The sequence below is a fragment of the Pseudophryne corroboree genome, chromosome 1 (assembly GCF_028390025.1).
Source record: "Pseudophryne corroboree isolate aPseCor3 chromosome 1, aPseCor3.hap2, whole genome shotgun sequence".
Taxonomy (NCBI): domain Eukaryota; kingdom Metazoa; phylum Chordata; class Amphibia; order Anura; family Myobatrachidae; genus Pseudophryne; species Pseudophryne corroboree.
Genome location: NC_086444.1, coordinates 552,588,823 through 552,611,151, shown reverse-complemented (window position 1 = coordinate 552,611,151; position 22,329 = coordinate 552,588,823). Strand labels below are relative to the sequence as shown.

At 37.1% G+C, this 22,329-nt stretch overlaps 2 pseudogenes; both read left to right on the top strand.

Annotated features, from left to right (window-relative positions):
* The first annotated feature begins 225 nt into the window (after positions 1–225).
* LOC134945303 (5S ribosomal RNA) lies at positions 226–345 on the top strand (annotated as a pseudogene).
* Positions 346–582: 237 nt separating this feature from the next.
* On the top strand, positions 583–702 carry LOC134947220 (5S ribosomal RNA; annotated as a pseudogene).
* Positions 703–22,329: the final 21,627 nt, after the last annotated feature.

Genomic DNA, 22,329 nt, shown 5'->3' with positions numbered 1-22,329 from the left:
GTGTGCATACATCTTGCACGACATGCACTGAGTGAGGTCCTCAATCACAGCCCCTCCCATATTGTTTGTAAGGTCTAACTCCCTGTTACTCTCACAGAAAAAGCAGCAAAAATACAAAGTAGAAGACAAGCAATCTCACTTATACAATAAATTAAGCTGGCTTATACTTATTTATCTTTCTATCACAATTTATAAACCTGGATGACTCAGGAGGGTGAGTACAATATTTGCGGTCATACCTCACTGGAGATGCCCAATCTCTTCTGACCTTGGAAGCTAAGCAGTGAAAGGCCGGGCTAGTAATAGGATGGGTGACCACCTTTGAACACCCAGGTACTGCAACAAATTGATTCCCCTATAGTGTCATCCGCACCCAAAATATTGGGTACTTGGATCTCCAAAAAATTGGTTTGCATCGGTGAAAGGCAAGCCCTATTTGTGGATGTTGTGTGGTTTAAAAAACCTTTTTTCCACAAAACAGGCCGTCACCCATGCTTATATCTTATTTGTGGCTGCCATGTCACAGGGTGACTAAACTAGATGGCTGCATACACTTAGGTGACTCAAGAGGGTGAGTACAATATTTGCGGTCATACATCACTGGAGATGCCCAATCTCTTCTGACCTTGGAAGCTAAGCAGTGAAAGGACGGGTTAGTACTAGGATGGGAGACCACCTCTGAACACCCTGGTACTGCAAGAAATTGACTCCCCTATATAGTATCACCTACATATATACTACTGGGTACCCGACTCTCACATGACCTATGATTTAACTCTCTGCATTTATTGTAATCCACAATGGATATCTGCTGAACAAATGATGGTCATACAGTACATGAGTCTTAATGTGCAATAATTAATGAATTCTGTTACCGCAGCCATTAATTTCCGGCAACTGGTATATTGTGATATGGATATCACGTATTATTTATAATCTGTTCTATATTTTCGCAAAGCTTCTAATTTTTCACTTAGATACTCCTTAAATTTTATTCTATGTGTTACCTAATAAAAATGGTTTTATCAGTATTAATAAATTACATTGCCACCCTCTGAATTAGAGTGCTCCCAAAAAAGAGTCTACTTTCCAACACTTCTTTGTTTTGGTTTTTTTTTCAAAGGCTAAATTTATTAAGAACATAAATGAAAACCATATTCTGAATTCATGCTGGGTTCCGCTGTGATTCGATCCTGTGACCTTGTGAGCCATAGTCTGAGGACTTACCAGATGAGCCATGGAGACTCATGTTTAGAATAGAGTCTATTGTAATATTAGGAGTGTTTTATGCGGTGATTGCTTAGATGACACCAATGTTCTCTGTGATGCCATAAATAAAATAAAATAAAATAAAGAAATGTGGTTATATAGAATATTATAATTTCTATACCTGTATGTAATCATTAATGTGTTAACAAATAGTTTAGATATATGTATTCTCTTTTAATTATGCTCTAAAGATTGATAGGGTTTTTTTTTCATAAAGATAGATAGGTTCATTTTTCCTGGATGAATAAGCTGGTGCATCAATTAGATACAGGTGTACTCCAAATGAATGGGACTTTCCTATTGGCTGAATGGACTTTAAAAACATACCTGCTGTGGACACCTGTACTAATCTCCTGAGGAAAACGCTTACCATTAGAGCGGAGAAACGCGTAGAGGACACTCCATTGTGCACTGTGTATGCTGCAGCCAGTCCGGTTCTACTCCAGCCGCTTCCTCTGTGTGCAAGTATTCACCGTGCCCACCAGCTGTGAGGACCGAGCGCCGTGACCGCCTGATCCGGCAAGTCCTCCCGTGACATCCTTGACCGTCGGATCCAATACCGCTAAGTATCCATTCAGTGCCAACTTGAAAAATACTTGCATTTTGGTGGTGAAATTTCCGTTACAGCCTGGTCTGGTAATTCCATCTTTTGCATTGTCTGTGTGGTCACACTTTACGGATACTTGAACCGGTACCAAGCTCTATTACAAATTATCCTGAAATCATTCTATGTTCACTAAATACTTGCGCACCTGGAGGACATAATTACAGCTTAAGGGCAGTTAAGAGGAAACCTGGATCGTTAATTAAGCTTTGGCTTGCAAAACCATTTGATACCTGCATCTGTGGTTTACAATTGGAACTTGTTACCATTGAATGGACATAATGTCTTTGAACTTTAATTAGAGTAATAATGTGCACAACCATGAGTGTATTGAAGTGTCAGCTTATTTAGATACTCAATTGAGGTTTTATTATGTTATATGTGTTTACAAACTTATATTAAATCTATTAATTGAATTTTAAACCAGCGCTCCTTATCTTTGCTTTTAGCTCACCAAAGATCTATATATTCACTGTTTTTGACATCCAGAGTGTCCTATAGGAGCTGCAATGTAATTTGAAGCTATATATTACATTTATAGAAATATATTTTTTGTGTATACAGGTAGTTTTATTTGTTCTTGTGCGCCTGATTAACTATTCATATACACTCAAGTAACGTTGAGTGCATTTTGAAAAGTAAAATTATATTGATTATAATAAAGAATTGATTCGTATGTCAATATTTTCTTTCTCTCCCCCCCCCACCACGCATATATTCCCCTCCTTCTTTTCAACTATCTGATTGAAAATCTAATTATTAAAAAGCATCTTACTTGAACTATTTGATGCTAAATAACTCAAAAGTAGTAGAATTTTTTTTTTAGAGAAAATTATCAACTTACACAACTTTTCAATTATCTTGAAAAAGGTCAAATTTCCAGGTCCGGTCCATGAAAAATCCATATATCTTCCAATCTGTATATTTGTCAAACAAGTTGTGCAAGGGAAAACTGAAGCCAGGAACAGTCTCTACAAAACAAAAAAAACATGTTTCTAGGATAAACCGTTCTAATTTTATAACGGGAAAACCCCTGATTTTTTTGAGAAAAATTGCTGTTTTTTTAATACTTTAGGTCTGATGAGGCAGGTCTTATCATTATCTGATCAAGCTGAAACTTTGACAATCTCACTTTTACACCAATTGGCAAATTTTTAGGGGTTCCCGTTGAAGATGTGACAAAAAAAGTCCCCCTATGTCTTGCAAGCACCCTAATGTGCAGCGTTTGCATTGCGCATGTGCTAGCAAAAACAGTGACTAAAAATGCGTACACATTGTGATCGCAATGCAGCTGCTGTTTGACTGACAGGAAGCCAGCACTTTTAGGCAGAAACCCGCCATTTTCTGGGTGTGTCTGAAAAAACAAAGGCGTGCCCAGGCATTTTTAAAGAGGGCCTCTGACGTCAGCAATGACCACTTCCAGCCTCTTGTTTAGCAAAAATTGTGGACGACCTTGTCTGGCACAGATAGGAAAATCTTTGATGTTCCAGGAATTGCGCATTATTTTGCGATCAGCCCGCATATTGTGATGCATTCACAATTTTTATGATGGGCAGCAACTATTTGATTGCAAAAACTGCTTTTTAGCAGAAAATGCAATCCTTACTGAATTTTGCCCATTATTCCCATTACACTGTATTGCGTGACAAATGGAAATGTAAACTTTTCTTTACTTTCAATATCAGCTGTTTCTTTATACTTAATTAACTCCCTCCTTTCCAGTTTTCTAATTTGATCTAAGGCTGCAGTAATTAAATCTTGGGGATATCCTTTCTCTCTAAACCTTTTTACATAGATGTGGGACTGTTCCTCAAACTTGTCTATCTGTTTTCAATTACATCTCAGTCTTAACAGTTGTGAAAAGGGGAGATTTTTCTTCTATTTATTATAATGGCAGCTATTATAATCCAAATAATTGTTGCTATAACAGATTTAAAGAAGGTGCATGTGTTAATATCTAAACCCTCCTGTTCTTCACTCAAAGTAAAATCCAAAAATTGGATCTCCAACTGTTGTATGTTCGATGTAAAGCCTAAATTGAATACATTTTTCTGTAAATACTCAATAAACGCTACAAATAAACTTTATATATATATATAGATAACTAGCTGTTCTACCTGTCCTTCGCATGGCAGTTTCTGATTTTCATGGTTGTAAATATAAATGAGTGTCAAAAATTTGGTAAATCTATAGAGATGTAAATTTGAGATGTCTTAATGTAAGTAAATATTAATCCATGGTTCTTGCTGTTACCCGAGGAGCACCTATAGCAGATATGCTAAAAAGTAACAGGATCATTTTTGTAGTTTATTAAATCCTACACACTGGAGGTGCAATCCCAATTTGATCCGATTGCCCGTTTGGGCATTATCGTACATGCAACGCAAGCCACTAATTGGTAATGAAGACATTTTTGACTATTTGCTATTTCTCACCTGCAGAATACCTATGTTAAATTTCAGCTTCCTAACATATCGGGAAGTCAGAGAATTAGGGATGAGTCAGTCAGTGAGTGATTGAGAGCTTTTCGCATTTTTGTAGTTCATTAAATTCTACACACTGGAGGTGCAATCTAAATGTTGATGCAACACAAGCCATGCATCAGTAATGATGTCATTATGTCAACCCCCTTTTCATCCCTTTAGGGGAGGCTTATTAAAATTGTACTTACATAGTTTTCCTATTCTCCACCTGAAGAATACCTATTTTATACTTTAGCTTCCTAAAATAACAGGAAGTAAGAGAATTAGTGATGAGTGAGGACTTTCACATTTATATATATATATATATATATATATATATTCCATAAGGTTTTTTACTGTGAGACCTACTTTGAGAGAATGGCTGAACATAAAAATGTGGCTGCGGTATCAAAATAAAGGTCTTACCATGTAGATGTGCCAGAGTTGTGGAGTGGCAAAGTTCCCATGTAAAGACTATGGGGGAAGCAAGCGCGAGCAAAGTTTACATTTTCTCTACCACTAGATGTATCAAAATAAAGTTCTTACCATGTAGATGTGCCAGTTGAAGAGAAAAATTAGATTGGAACAATGGTAAACTAACCAACGATTTTGATGGGTTTCCACTAGTAATGTTAAAAGTGACAGATACATAAAAGAGCATAAAAGAAGCATAGTTATTATGTGTCACTGGAGAGAATATATATAAGGACTAACAGAATATCATAAAAACCACTTAATTTCAAAGTCCACATTCAGACCTATAGAGGTCTGAGTCTCAAGCAGGTACATAATTTTAATTTCCATTCTGGACAATCTATTATCTCTATCATTCATTCTCCAGTTACGTTTGGCCACATTTATAGCACAAAAGAAACTAGATGCTTCATGTCACATTGATGGATTGTTTGATGTGTAAAGAGATGTAGAGTGGGATGTTAATGAGTCCGAGTTCGCCCGATGTGCAGGATGCTGATTGGACTCCATTACATCCCACCCATTATGAGTTTTGGGTTCTGTGGTCCACTTGTTTGTTTTTAGGTTTTAGGTCTTCCTTTCCCATGTGGCTGTTTTATTCCTTGCAGCTTCAATAGATTCTCTTTAATAACCATGTTCAATAAACCTGTTGGTCAAAATAAGAGATTGTTCCCAGTAGTCTGTCAAGGTGCTACAATTACGTCTTATATGTAAAAACTCATATTGGCTGTTTATATATGAGGATTTTATGCTGTTTTACCCCTAATTGACTATATTTGTTTAGGATAATTTTGTATTGAGCTCGGCCCTTCCATGTTGTGCTCAGCCTTTACCCTCTGGAATTAATATATCTAGTTATACGAAAAAGGAATTATTATTATTCTGCTCATTTGGGCATGATAACCAAAATAATTTAGTATGAAAGCATACTCTACATATGTATATGTATTTATTTGGTATATGAGTTAAATATAGATATGTCTATAAAATCTAACCTACTGAATATGGCTGCTCATATACATAGGTAATTAACTTCAGATGTATGCTAATTGCACTTTTGCATATTCAGATCTGTACTGTTGAAAGTGCAAATTGTTATATATAATCTTTTCCGTTCTAGGCTTGGTTTATGTGACTTATTTATTACAAACAGCAAACTCAGTATATACTGTTTTTAAAGTCTCGTATTGGTATGTATATGCCTCAAATTGTTTGATTATATACTGTCACCTGTGTTCATTATCCTCTCCTTTCAACCTTTCTGTTACACTCCCCTTTTTTATCCTTTAATTTCCATATGTGAATACACTGACCTTAAACATATATGTTTTGAATGTATGCTCAAATAAGTCTGGTAAAAAGACGCCATTATGACTATAATATTTTTGAACTGATGAGAAATTTTGATATGACCCATATATCCTCACCCAATGGTGTAGATCTTTCAGATCTTTTTATAACGGTGGGACCATTTTAGCCGTACCATTAATTACCACATAAGATCTGCCTGATGACTTCATAGGTACGTATATACATAAATGACCACCGGATTGAGAATTAATTATTATTTTTATATTTAATTCAGATATTTAGATCCCTGATTTAGACCCCTGATGAAGTCCATTGGACGAAACACGTTGGGTTGTTCTCCACAGATTTGAAGTCATCATGCGTCTATTAATGTGACTTCGAGAAGCAATTGAATCATTGATCCTATTCCCACAATTAATTGTGTTATATATGGTTTTAAAGAAATTGTATATATATTGTGGATGTACTATATGTATTGCTGATACAGTATTTACATGAATTGGGATCCCTTGTATATGTGAATAAAAATTGGATTTTATTTATATGATTGTGGTCAAAGGTGTTTGGAGAAATAATATTTAAATGTTGTAATAGCTCCCTTGGGAACCCCTATGTCAATATATATGTGCAATGAGAAAAAAATGTACACTTTCACTCTAGAAATTGTGATGGACTAATAGTTAGTTGGGCTGTAACATTTTATGAATTGAACATCAAATTAAAGTTTTCTTCTGCTTATAACCCTCAATTCAATGGACATACTGAGCAGGTCAACAAGGACTTGGAGAATTTCCTAATTAATAATATTTTACTGCTTTGCATCAATATGACTGAGTTGTACACAATGCCAATATTTTCAGAGGTGGACAATAATCAGCCGACTGTGCATGCACCATGGTCGCACTGCACACACGCCAAGGTATTTTGGCAAAGGTACAGTATGTCGCTCACAGTGAGTATTTATTTGCAAGGTAATTGACAGTCAGAGACTGTTTGGAGGAGGTAAAGATAGGTGGCAGCAAAAATGCTGCAATCATATTCAGGGCATGTCTCAAAGTACAACTGCAATCCTATTAGCACAAAGCATGTTGCCAGCGTCTCAATTCCCATGGCCATTCTGCATGACTATAGAGTTATTTAGGGAGTTGATTATCAAAGTACAGTATATGTGACTGCTGCATGTTTGTACACAGTTGCTTAGTTCTGAGAAACTGATGTTGGGTGCCTCAGTAAAAATCCATTTACATACTTTCACATATCCACTGTTCATGGAATCGGAGCTGTGAATGCATTAGCGGATGAAGTCATCAGTTACTGTAAAGCCTTTGATGATAAGAGGTGTGCAGTTTGAAAAGAGAGACCTGGTGACAAGGTCAGACTTTCTACTAAACATCTCAGAGTAACAGTTCTCAATATCATCTTTGAATCTCATTATATTTACAAGTTATCAATCCAGTGGCCTTCACACTCAAATTTCCTTAATTTCTGCAATTACCCAATGTGTTTCACATTTCATAGCTTAAACCTAACATTATTTTGAGAGTGAACCTCCCACAATTTTGATTGAACAGCATACACAAAAGATAGAAAGTAAACAGTTTCTAGATTCCACAATTTCAAAGACTCATTGTAATTCTAGGGGATACTGCAAAGGATGTAGCCTGATGAACAGAATTTGGTAAAATAATTTAATTTTGTTTTGTGGTATCCCAAATAAATTTATTATGGATTTTATAGTAAGTTGAATATGTACAGGTCTGTTTTTACTTGATTGCAGTGTGTCATCAGGAGTTTGCCTTGCCCTGGCACACTGACTTTGGTAGCACACCTACTCTTCCATTTCTCCACACGACAACAAAGAAGCAAGGATCTCTCCCACAGACATAGACCAGAAATGTGCAAAATGATTGTTATACAGTATGTATAAATAGAGAATTAACAAATATCCCTCTGCATTAAAGTGAAGCTTCGCCATTGGGAGATAGCTCAAGAAATGGTGCTGCCTCTGCTTGCCAATTTCAAATTGGCTGCTCATTTTCAAGTTTCTCTTGGGCCCCCTGAAATACCCAGGCAAATTGGGAAATCATGCCTCTCCTCTGACGAGTGAGAAAGAAAGTTTTGTAACAAGCCCTGCTTTTATTATGAGGGCCTAGGACACCTTCTCAAGTATTTGGAAAATGATGAAGCCTAACTGATCAGGGGTGGTCAGATTAGGCTCTGTTTAATAAACCCACAGAAAGGATGTCTCAATCCAATTTTCAAGTGACGTGTCCCTATTGCTGAATACATTTGCAGTCACTTACGGCTTTACTGGATTCTGGAGCAAATGGGAAATTCATTATAGCCAAGAACATTAAAGACTCTGAATTCCTACCATGTCTTTGTAGAAGGCATGGTCTGAATTCCTACTGCTACCATTCATTATTGGACCGAGAGTTTGGCTATGCAGGTTTGCATACACCATAGAAAACTTATGTATGTCCTTCTTCGTGCTCCCAATGGCTGAAAGTCTGATTATTTTGAGTCTTTCCTGGCTTAATTTACAGACTCCCATCCTTGATTGGAGTAAACCTCAAGAGCTACTATAGCTTAAGTTGACTCTCTACAGCTCCCTTATTAATCCTTCAGTGATATATTCAGTAAAGAGGCTGTAAAAATTCTACCTGTTCACCAAGAATAGTTACCCGGGATAATACCTTCTTGAGGAAGAGACTTTCTCTTGTTGTTTGCTTAGACTTAAGTGATAAATGTGTACATATGGGAGAACTTCAAATGAGGATTCACTCATTAGTAACTGCAGGAGCTGAGCACTTTTTTGTTAAGAAGAAGGATGGGGGGGTTTAAACCCTTTATCAACTAATGGAGCCTGTATGCCATAACAATTTACTCCTTATTATTCTAAGATTTTTTTAATCAAATTAATGAGGTGAGAATATTTACTAAATAAGATCTATACAGGGCATTCATTTTAATATGAATAAGATTTTGAGACAAATGGAAGATGGCCTTTAATACCAGCAATGGGAAATATGAATATTTTGTAACACAATTTGGGTTAAGTAATGTACCGGCTGTTTTCCAATAATATATGAAAAGTATATAACTGGATTTCCTGTATAAAAATGTTATGGTACATCTGGACAACATGCCAAGCTTTTCAAAAAAATTAACATCTCAGCGCAAACATCTGAGTGAAGTTCTGACTTGTCTTCAGACAAATCAGCCATATTGTAAGATGGAGAAATGTATTTTTAAGTGGGAGGGGATTGCATTCCTGGAATACATTATCTTTGGTTTCAGTCTATGAATGCTCTTTGCCATGCCAATTGACATCATCCTTTTTGGCTGCAAGTTCTTCAGAAATTCCTGGGATTCTGCAAATTTTACAGGAAGCTTTTAAGAATGACTCATCTGTAGTGGCTCCCATTACAGCACTCACCAGGAAGTCACAAAATCTACAGTTTGGCCTCATGAAGCTAATAAGGCTTTCTTTCATTTAACACCTCTTTTCTTTAGCACTCATTCTGAGGCAATCAGATCCTGACAAGCCTTTCTTAATAGAAATGAATGCCTCTTCAGTATGGGTTGGAAATATTTGCTCACAAATGGACAAATGCTGGGAAATGGTACTCCTGTGGTTTATTTTCCCACACATTTTCAGTTCCTCAGCTATTACAGTCTTCACAAACCATAAAAATCTACTGTATCTTCAAACAGCTCACTGTTTGAGGTATAGCTATGCCAGTTGGTTGTTGTTTATTCATTTATTTAATCATCACTTACTGTTCAGGAAACAAAACTATTGATATCAATAAATTGTCTTGCTCATTTTGAGAAAGAGGTTGCCTGTGAAAACAAGCCCATTCTTAATCCAAACTGCTTTGTCTCAGTAGCCAGTAATGTATAAATTAATTCAGGGAAAACATTTAAGTATCCAGAACTACATCTTAGATACTTCAGTGGGCACATGTGTCTCGCATCACTGGTCATGCAGAGGTGAAAAAGATCCTGGACTTAATCCACAGAAGTTTTTGGTGTTCTTCTGTATGATAGAATGACAAGGACTTTTTGGCAGCTAGTACTACTGTACCTGTGCTCCACACAAGATTCCATATCAAGCTCCTATGGGTTCTTTATATCTCCTACCAGTTCCTGACTGTCCATGGACCAATATCTTTATGGACTTTATTACAGATCTATGGTACCTCCCTGTCAAGTATTCAACACTGTTAGGGTGGTAGTAGACAAGTTTTTCAAGGCAGACCATTTCATTGATTTCAGCTCCAATGTTGGCAGATGCATTTATTAAAGAACTTTTTATGTTGCACGGGGTCCCTAAGGACTTGTCTCTGACTGGGGGGTACAGTTTGGAGAGCACTTTGCAAGTGTTTTAATGTCAACTTGAGCTTTTCAGATTTGCTCAAAGCAACCTGTATCATAAAATGTAAGAAAATTCTCTCTTTTACAGAACATTCGAAATGGCTTCTGTTCTGTTTTTCCTGCATTTCCCTTTTGTCGCTCAGTATCGCTTTTGTGACACAGTCAAATACTTCATCCAGATTTGGAATGAGGTTAAAAGAAACTTATGCAAATCTTCTCTGACAGGAAGAAGAGGAAGCCTCTTTATTAAAACCTGGTGACTGGTGTATAGCTTTCTACTTATCACCTTCAGTTAAAAGTTCCTAGCATGAAATGTGCTCCTAGATTCATTGGTAAATTCCAAATCTTTTATGCAATTAACTCAGTGGCATTTAGGTTGAAACACCCATCTAAACTCAGGATACCCCATGTCTCACATGTCTCCCTCCCAAAAAATCAACTTTTGTCATCCAGAAATCCTCCTTCTACCATCTCTGTTGAACATAAGGAGGAATATGAGGTGAAGCAAATTCTGTACTCCAGATTATTACAAAATGCAATTCAATATCTAGTGGATTGGAAGGGGTTTGAACAACTGGCTGCTTTAAAAATATGGGCATTCTCGCACAAACTCCCATCTATTCATATCCTATTACGTTTACCCCAAAGATTAGTGCCTCTGTAATACTGACATTCATTAGATGCTGCAGTGTAAAGCAGCAGCAGATGGAGACTCTCGAGTCCATAGACCTAAAAGCAAGTGAATATTCCACAAGGAACTGATTGCAAGCTGGAGGACATTACACACTGTTTATGCTACAGTATGGCTTAAACATATTTGCTCTTTATTTTTATTATAGAGCTATGGTGTTATTGCAAACCAATTAGATTGTTTGCAAACTAGGTATGCACATGTCTCATTATCAGGGCCAGATTAAGCCTTGGGGGGTGTCTGGGGCACTTTAGATGGGGGTGCCCCGGTAGAAAGGGGGGATGGCTACATAAGATTGTGCATATATCCCAACATGACACATTACAGGAGGGACAAAATGCTCTTTACATGGACTTCCCTCTTAATATGTGATTGTAGTCACCTGTGTTAAACTATTTTATTGGTAAGAAAGGTGTTTCAACACAGGTGATTGCAATCATAACTTAAGAAGGAAGTCCAGGTTGAGAGCATTTTGTCCCTCCTGGAATGGGTCATGTTGGGATGTATGGATTGTATATATTAAATCTAGCCCAGTGGTGTATATCAGATTTACACTATTAGTTTAATAATGCCTGGGTACTGTTTATAGCTCCACCTAATTGAAAGCAACTATTTTATAAAATGTTCTTGTAGTGGAACAAAGACAACTTAAACAAAGACAACTTAAAATACACATAGAAAAATGAAATCTATAATTTATCTTGTCACATGCAAAAATAGCAGCAGCCTCCGTACTACTTACACACTAGGTCAAAACTCAGGAGGACTCTGTGTGTGTGTGTGTGTGTGTGTGTGTGTGTGTGTGTGTGTGTGTGTGTCTGTCTCTATAGACCAGGCATTCCCAACCACGGTCCTCAAGGCACACCATCAGTGCAGGTTTTAGTGATATCCGGGCTGCAGCACAGATGGTTAAATCAAAATAACTGAGCTACTAATTAAGTCTCCTGTGCTGAAGCCTGGATATCACTAAAACATGCACTGTTAGTGTGCCTTGAGGACCGTGGTTGGGAATGTCTGCTCTAGACCCTCATTAGATAACAAGTTACACAGGACTCTTACACCCAGGTGTGGAGAGAGATGTAAGTGACACAGGGATCCCACCCTGTGTCACTTACAGCTCTCTCCACCCTCCTATCTCTCCTCTGGTTGGGAAGCTCTGTTGATAGTTCAAGAAATGTGATACTCCTGTGTTTCTGCCTACAGTGCATACTGTCCTGCTCCCATTCTGGCTGTCTGGTTTTGCTTCTGCATAAGAGGAAAATCTAAAGATGTCAGTGTGCTCTGGCTGGGGGCCCCCTGAAAGTGGGGGGCCCGGGTTATAGTATTCCCTGCATCCCCCACTTAATCTGGCTTTGCTCAGTATTAGTGTTTTTTGTGAAGTTGTTCTAATGAATGTTTTCATATTTTAAATGAGAAGCTTCCATGTATTTAATGACAAAAGGCAGATGTAGATTGTAATTATGTCTTTAATCACCAGCACAAATAAACCTATAGACCTACAGTACTAAAAGTTTTATAAATAATTATTCTACAGTCTTACTTACTGTGTACTGAATTATTTACAGAATTAAGCATGAGCATTCAGAAATGTGTATTTTACTGTGAAAGCAGTCAAACTAAAAGAATGTACTCATAATGGGCCGGATTCAGAGGTGGACACAGTTAAGACAAACACATTAGGAGTGATAATTGGCAAACTGCGAGGCTTTGCAGGGTTTTGAGTGCAGAGTAGTGCAGAAAGGGAATGCTTAACATCACATTTATTTTTGCACTTGAGAACCCTGGATAAGGATACTATACAATTTCAGAATTTGTTAAATATATACTGTATGTTGGGGCCCTTAAACTATACCCACTAAATGAAAGTATTTTCATTAATTCAGTGTTGCAATGCTGATATAGTAGACCAATGACTGTCACTCAAAAGATAGATGTAAAAAATAATTATTGTATCTCACCCACTTGTTGTCTTTGGCTGTGTACAACTTCCCTTTAGAAGATATCTACAGCTTATAATGAAACACTTACTGGCTGCAGCACTGCCAGCTTCAACCTCTCTTTGCTTTCTGCTCTTAGCTCTCTAGATCTTTCTGCAGCTTGGCTTTCTGGATTTTTATGCAGCTTGGCTTCCTGGCACTCCTCTTAGTTCCCACAGCAGCAGTCCCTCCCACACACGTTCCTGGGCTCTGACACTCACTATTGGTGTCGCTCACTTTCACCACCATCTTCTGCCCATTCAAAACTCTATTTAACACTCTCTGATGTGACTCTTGCTTGCTTTCACTGGCTCTCTCAGACTTAAATCCATCTCCTCATGCTTTGACTCTTTCTTCTAGTGTGCATATGAGCCCTACCTCACCACCCCAAAGCATTATGGGAATGTAGAATACAGCAGCTGTTGCTCAATGCTGCTTCAATAACAGTGACTGCCTGGCACAATTTAAAGTGATGACTACAGCAGTTTTACAAGAAGTTTAATCAAAAATATTTTCTGAAGCATTTGAATCCCATCATAAAAGGAAGGGGGTAATTTCATGAAATGCTGTACTTTACGTGATACCTCTGCCTACCCAGTCCACCTGCGAAAACACTTTCCAAATCTTCAGCCTTCTTCAGGCTGACCTTGCTGAGCTGCTGCATTTCCCTTTGCCATAGGGCTTTACTCCCAAAGTCATGTGTTCATAGTTAACTTAATACATAAGTGGGCTGTTCAAATTGAACTTACTGTACCTGTATAAGATCCACTATGGCTGCAGATGGCTGCCAGGGTATTAGGCACACTACCTAGCTCCAGAGTTCTGTTTTTTCTATTGCGTTTACTCTTGTATATGGCTTGGCTTATATTTGACTCCTCTTTTATATATCCTCTCAGCATTATATCTGTGGCATATCTGTGACCTTGGCTGTGTTCATGACTCTCCCTTGGATACTCTATGTAGCTTATATGGGACCACAAATATAGTAGACCCTGGCTTGCTTACTTCTCTTAGTGCTAATTAGCATCTATCACTATCTACACTATAAACATTATTCAGAACCACAACCTGCAAACTGGTTGCAGTGAATTCCAAACCACTTTGTTGGGTTCCTTGGCAAATACTTTGTTTCTAGCAATACAAATACAGGCTGAATCCATAACTTCCTGATGAACTGTAATAGATGTATTCATAAGTATAATTTGCCAAATCTAAAAAATTGCTTTCAACACACAAAAGCCTTTATGTCACATAATAAATGTAAGTTAATAATGTGATTAAAGCTAGTCATATTTTTAGAGAAATTGAAAAGCATTTAATATTTTTTCACCTCTACTACAAACTTTTCTGCAATTTGAGGTTGTGAAAGCCACACCCAGGAATATATGGATGGAATATCTAAAAACAGTAGATTCAATGTAAAAGGGAAGGGACCCTTATTCAAGCGCTTAATACAAGAACTGCAGCTGTGTTCTTTAGAAAGCACTGATCAGCCAATTTGAACAGAAGAAATAGAATACTCCTAAAAAACTCTACAGCGCTATTCTTAAATCAGCTTATATCTCAAAAAAGGCAACTAGTTATGGAAAAAACAACAGTGTTTTTTTTTTAAACAATGGAAATCCAAATCTGTCAGGCACTTTCAAACCTCCCACATTTTCCTTCTATAAAATTTTTGTACGGTATATCAAGGATGTTCAAAAGGCAAAGATTCCTTATGCTTTACATATAAAACATATATATGCTAAACATATACCAATACTTCCTTGTATCTTTTATAAAAGTATCCAATACAGTCCCGTAGTGAAACAAAGTCTCCAATCTGAAAACTTCCTTGTATCTCTTCTATGCAAAACATATATTGCAGTCCAGCAATTTTTAAAACACGTAAAAAATGTATTTAAGAAAAAATAAAAATAAACATACTTCTTTTAAAAACATCCAAGAATCTCCTTCTAATGTGTTTTACACAGCTTAGCATTTGGGGATTGCAGCTTTATAGTTGTTCATCGCTAGGGCCGGGGTTTATCTCACCAGACCTCCAGGACGCCGATATGTCAAACGGTTCTGCCTTTACCACCGGGATTCTTTCCTACCCGGGGCTGTGCACCAATTACAGGCTTGCCTAACCGCTGGTCGTCCACAGACTCCTTTCCCTGTGCCGCTCCTGTGCTGCTGATCCTCCCACTGCTCTATCAACTGTGAGCGTGTAAATGCAATTTAGATCATAACCAAATACACCTGTAGCCGCCGACACGTTTCTACCCGTCCAGGGTCTTAATCATGGCATCAGCTGCAATCCCCAAATGCTAAGCTGTGTAAAACACATTAGAAGGAGATTCTAATGCGCTGTAGAGTTTTTTAGGAGTATTCTATTTCTTCTCATTTAAAAACAGTGATGCAAAAATAAAGGTCTGTAGTTCACTCACAACTGTCTACATAAAGTTGCACTTAAATCAACCACAGTTGTCCTATCCATATGCTTTTTACAGATGTCATCATTATCAGCACGTACTTGAATCAGCCCTATTCTTGGTGCAAAACTTCCATCTGAAATAAAACAGATCTCTGCATAAACATAGCCTGCAATTCTGCCACCTATCCTCAACATATCCTCACTAAACTTATCCTACATGTGAACATCCCATTGCCACCGAGAAATTACAATTGAGCTACAAGTGGGGATACAACTGAGTTGTATTTTTTTTTTTTTTGTCCTCCATGTTGCTGCTTGGCAATGCATTGTACCACAAAGAATTCCTAGTGTACGTGAGTACACCTGGCCAATAAAGCTGATTCTGATTCTGATTTGACTCAGAATCACCAGTACAGTAGATGCGTACTCTCAGCTATGAAACATGCACAGTCTAAAACTGCTAGGTCCATCTTAAAAAAGGACTTGCACACAACTCTGAATTGAACGTTCCAGTGCACTCCATAAATGAGATTTACTGCACCAGAAATCCCAAAAGATTGGAAGTATGAAATAAAAGATATATTTAGTACTGCACAGTTCTGTCTCAGACTGATTATCACTAACTGACAAATTTCATTTCCCGGGCTTCTGAAAACCATATATTATCTTCAGGACATTATAACAAAAGCTCTGCTTTGACAACAGATTCACAACAGCTACTATTTCTATTAAAGCTGAATTATTAAAGTGTAATTGCATTTTCGCTTTCATCTTATTATCTAATCTTGTGTCATTCACAAAACATTACTTACTCAAGTATATTATTATAAATGTCACTGTCACTTTCACACTCCATTTTCTTAATCAATACAATACTGTAGATTGGTACTAAAATTACTATTGAGCTTGAATTGGGATCATTCACTGCTTGGCATTCCATTGTTCCTCTCTAAAGGTGATATATTTAAGCAGGTGGATTATATTCTTAAATACTATTTTTACAGATAAAAAGAGTACAACAAATGTAAATTTGCTTCTTCAGCATGGCACCTTATTAAACTTTAATAATGTCTGATATTCACTTTCAATGAAAAAGGTTAACATTATGATCAATCTAGCAAATCATCAAGCTTAATTAAATTGCAACACTACAATTTCAGTAATTTTCCTACCATCCTGCTCTAAACACTTTGATAATACTTTTTGAAAGTTAAATAGGAAGACATGCAGATTTCATTGTTAGTTTACTTATTTTTGGGTACTGTAAATGTTAGGGGTCATACTGGATTTTTATGATGAATGATACTAAAATTCAGTAACAGTGATTCTTTCTTTCTTTTTCTTTCTCTCTTTCTTTCTTTCTTTCTTTCTTACTTTCTCATAATGAATGATACTAAATTCACTATTATTCTTTTTCTTTCTCATAATGAATTATACTAAAAATCTGTAATATTCTCTCTTTCTTTCTTTTTTACTTTCTTACTTTCTCATAATGAATGATACTAAAATTCAGTAATATTCTCTTTCTTTCTTTCTTTCTTTCTTTCTTTCTTTCTTTCTTTCTTTCTTTCTTTCTTTCTTTCTTTCTTTCTCATAATGAAATATACTAAAAATCAGTAATATTCTTTCTTTTTTGTTTCTTTCTTCCTACCAGGTATGGCAGCCAACTGCTGATATACTTCTGGCAGATCCTGCTGTCCTTCCAATGGTGTGTATGTCTTCTTTCTTTCTTTTTCTTTCTTTCTCTCTCTCTTTCTTTCTTTCTATGAATGATACTAAAATTCAGCAATATTCTTTCTTTCTTTCTTTCTTTCTTTCTTTCTTTCTCATAATGAATGATACTAAAATTTAGTAATATTGTTTCTTTCTTTCTTTTTCTTTCTTTCTTTCTTATAATGCTAACATGATAATGTCAATATGCTCACAATGACCAAGTCAAAAATTATCATCTTGAAACTGCTGTAATGTCAACATGATGAGAATGTCAACAAAAAAATTCCTGGTGGTCTAGCAGTGACTTACTTACCTGGTATGGTGGATAAGTCGACTCCCTTGATGTCTTCCAGGTATGGCAGCCATCTGATGATATACTTCTGGCAGATCCGGCTGTTCTTCCAACACAGCAATTTAAATTTGGATTTTTTGTTTTACCAGCAACTTGTGAAATTTCAGCTTATTAAATTCTCTGGTTAGTTGTTAAGAAAATTAGGGTTTTCTGGTGATTTTTCTATGATTTTCCACCATTTGTCCCTCCTAGACAACACTGAAAAATGGCGATTTCTGCAAATCATGATCAATTATTTTTACTGTATGGTGGATTCTGAATCACATAATGTGAATGTCTGTTCAACAAATGTGGAGGCTCATGAGTGTGCAAGCAGAAACTCGTGCCATCCACTGCTTTTATATTGGCCACTGCAGACATCATGATTAGTATCTGTACTTGTTCCAGCCCCATGTTAGGTGCAAGAGATACATCATGGCACTTTTGATACAAGCCCACCACACTCCTATGACACCCACAAAGGTCATGGTGGTTCCATGCAATTGCATTGTCACCACCCAGTTCACACCCTAATAGCACTATTCCACAGAAAGACAGAGCCATCCAAGTTGTGTTCGATTCAGAATAGGATAGACATATGCAAATATGAGTAAATTCACATCTGTGCATGCACTTTATGCAGAAACTTACCATTTGCCACAGCAAACAGAATCTGCCCCTATGAGTGGTAAAAGATCCCCTGTAGCTAGCTTAGTAAAATAATTTACTGCAGTGCAGTGTACACTAGATATGTAGTATGGAAAGAGCAGCTTCTCTACTCCATGTTGTATATATCTATATGCACACATTTTTCACACCTGCTTAAATATTCCAGTAGACTGAAAACAAGTTTTCACTGTATCACCTAGGGCTAAAAGTAATGATGCCTGAAAATACATCTTCTGCACAAGTTGATTAGCCTCAATCACTGTTTCTCCAATTTAATTGTCATTCTTCTTCATACAATAGCTTATTCAGGCTGCCCTGACATTGTGCTTAAGAAGGGGACACAGTATCACATTTTACATATAATCCAGGAGCTGTGGTGTAACGTTCTATATGTTATATACATACTGTATCCATTCAAGGATATCTACAGTATCAATTTATTTATCTATCTATCTACACAAGTCTATGATGATGAGATAGTATGCTGCCCAAGTATCTGTCTGTGTGTAATGTGCAGACCAAATGTGTGTGTGTGTGGGGGAAGATGAGTGGGGGGGGGGTGCAGTCTACAGTCAAAGTTGGAAATACCCTTAATTATAATGCATTGTAAAAATGCATCCATGTGTGAAAGACATGTTGGTGGTGAATTATACCTGTAAATCATGTGAGAGGCATGTACAGGGTGGTCATTTATGCATAGAAATTGTTTATGATCTCTCTCTCTCTCTCTCTCTCTCTCTCTCTCTCTCTCTATATATATATATATATATATATATATATGCAAAGGACCTCACTGACTGACTGACTGACTGACTGACTGACTGACTGACTCATCACTATGGGCCTAATTCAGACCTGATCGCAAAAACAAAATATTTCTCTAATGAGCAAGACCATGTGCACTGCAGGTGAGGCAGATCTAACATGTGCAGAGAGAGTTAGATTTGTGTGGGTTATATTGTTTCTGAGCAGGGTAAATACTGGCTGCTTTATTTTTACACTGCAATTTAGATTTCAGTTTGAACACATCCCACCCAAATCTAACTCTCTCTGCACATGTTGGGCCAGATGTAATGGCTTGCGAGACGGCTGGAACTCCGAGACTCTGGCTGAACTCAAACATTTTTTTAAAGCAGCAAATGTTTACAAGGCAAAACCAACCAAGCTTTGCCCTGTAAAAGTATGCAGATTTAAAAAAACATACAAGTTCATCCGGAGTCTCAGTGCTCTGGCCGTCTCACAAGCCATTATATACGGCCTGTTATATCTGCCCCACCTGCACTGCACATGGTTTTGCCTATTAGAGGAAAATTTTGCTGTTGCAATCAGGTCTATATTAGGCCCTAATTTTCTTACTTCCCGATATTTTAGGAAGCTGAAATTTAACATAGGTATTCTCCAGTTGGGAAATAGGAAAACTCCGTACTTAGAATTTTAAGAAACCTTCCTTAAGGGGATGAAAAGGGGTTTGACATATTGACGTCATCACCGCTGCATGACTTGCGTTGTGTGAACAATAACACCCAAACAGATAATCAGATCAAAATTTGCATTGCACTTCCAGTGTGTAGAATTTGATAAACTACAAAAATGGTCCTGTCACTTTTTACCATATCACTCACTCACTCTCTGACTTCCCGATATGTAAGGAAGCTGAAATTTAACATAGGTATTCTTCAGGTGGGAAATAGGAAAACTAGGTAATCAGATTTTTAATAAACCACCCCTAAGGGGATGAAAAGGGGTTTGACATAAAAAATTAATTACCGATGCGTGGCTTGCTCTGTGTGAATGATAATGCCTAAACAGACAATCAGATCAAAATTTGGATTGCACCTCCTGTGTGTAGAATTTAATAAATTACAAAAATGGTCCTGTCACTTTTTACCATATCTGCTATGGGTGCACCACAGGTCACACCAAGAAACATGGATTAATATTTATGTACATTAAGACGTCTCAAATTTACATCACTATATATTTTCCAATATTATATACATATATTAGATATGTGCGCCATACCTTTTTTGGTTTTAGTTTTGGCCCTGTATTATCTTTGTGTTTTGGTTTTGCCAAAACTGCCCTAATGTGTTTTGGTCTAGGTTTTGAATCTGTATATTAAAAAAATAATAAAAACAGCTAAAATCACATTATATGGGTTCACTTTGTTCCAACACTATTATTAACCTCAATAACATTAATTTCTAGTTATTTCCAGTGAATTTTGTCCACCTCACAGCTCCGAATATTGTTTTCATATAGTTCAGGCCAAAAGGTTGCACAGAGTTAACTGGATAAATAAGGTGAGCGAAGGCAGTGGGCAGCACAAACATGTGGCTGTTCAACTTCAAACATGGCACATCTGGGAAACAGAGTGGCAATGCAGTGGCAGACAGGATGGCAAGAATTTTTTCACTCAATAATAAGATGAGAAGGAAGTATTGATTCATAAGTTAATTTAATTGTAGAATTCTGAAAAAATTTACATCGATGGGGCATTGGGGTAATGGTAAAGATCGAAAATTCTTCTCTCATGGTGGTAATGATTGAAAATTATTTTTTCATGGACTTTTCTCATCTCAGTTGCTGTAAAAGAAAGTATTATATTAGATTTTGATGGCAGATAAGAACCACTTGGCCATCTAATGCACATGCACACTATGGTTCATCTTTTTGTTCTGAGCCTATTAAACTACCAATATATTTTTGGATTGTGGGAGTAAAATGGAGCATCCAGAGGAAACACATGCAAGCACAGAGAGAATATACAAATTCCACACAATTAGGACCACAGTGGGAATCGAAACCCATGGCTTCAGTGTTGTGAGGCAGTAAAGCTAACCATTGTAATATCCATACTGCCTTATTTAGCTAATTTACATTTTTTATTCCAAAACATGTAATCAATGGGGGCATTGTGGATGGTAATGATTGAATATTTTTCTTTCATGGTGATAATGATCAAACATTTTTTTTCATGGCCTTTTTTTCTCAGTTGCTATAAAAGTAAGAAAGAATTGATATTTAATTTAATTGCTTTATTGACTAAAAAAATATGAAGGAGGAGGGGGGTAGTAAGGATAGCAGGTTATCAATGCATCTGGTTTTAAATTGTTAATTGAGGACAACAGTGTCCCTGCTGCCAAATTCCATCTCAGTTCCATTTTATCAGAACAGCGATTCCTTGCCTGTGCTGGGAGGTTAAAAAAATAGGATTTTGGTACTTACCAGGTAAATCCTTTTCTTTAAATCCATAGGGGGCACTGGAGTACTCTTGGGATATGGTCTGGGCGTAGCCGGGAATGGCACATTTAAATATTTAAATTAGTAACCGGTTACACTCTCCATACTCCCATAGAGACTTCAGTATTTTTACTGAGCCGAACAGGAGCGATAGAGAGGATGAACTATAGATAATTATATATAATCTTATAATATAACGTTCAACAGTAAAGTTGACCCATAACGGAAATTATAACGGTCACCACTAAAGTTGACCATAACGTAACTGACAACTAAGCAGTTGACACCATAATATATATCACCGCAACTTCGTATCCATTGGTGATAATGTGTTCCTATAAGATCCACTGATCTTACCACAAGACAGGTAAAACTGCTCTGGTTGGGCGTCCAGTGCCCCCTATGGATTCAAAGAAAAGGATTTACCTGGTAAGTACCAAAATCCTATTTTCTTTTTCATCCACTAGGGGTCACTGGAGTACTCTTGGGACGTACCAAAGTTTTCCCCTTGGGCGGGAGAGCTGTTTGGCACCTGCAACACTAGACGGCCAAAGCTAGATGCTGATGCCGTAAACGTAGCAAACTTGTAGAAGGGCATAAACGTGTGCACTGATGGTCATGCACCGATGCCCCTGTAGCAGCTTGTCTAAGTTGTTTCTTAGAAGGTCCATGACTTGCTGCCTATGACGTTCCCAAGGAACGTGTGGAATAGTCTGACACTGATGTAGGCGTTAGTAGCCTATGATGAAGCTAAGCCTGACGTATGACATAAGGTCTGCTTGGAAGCTGG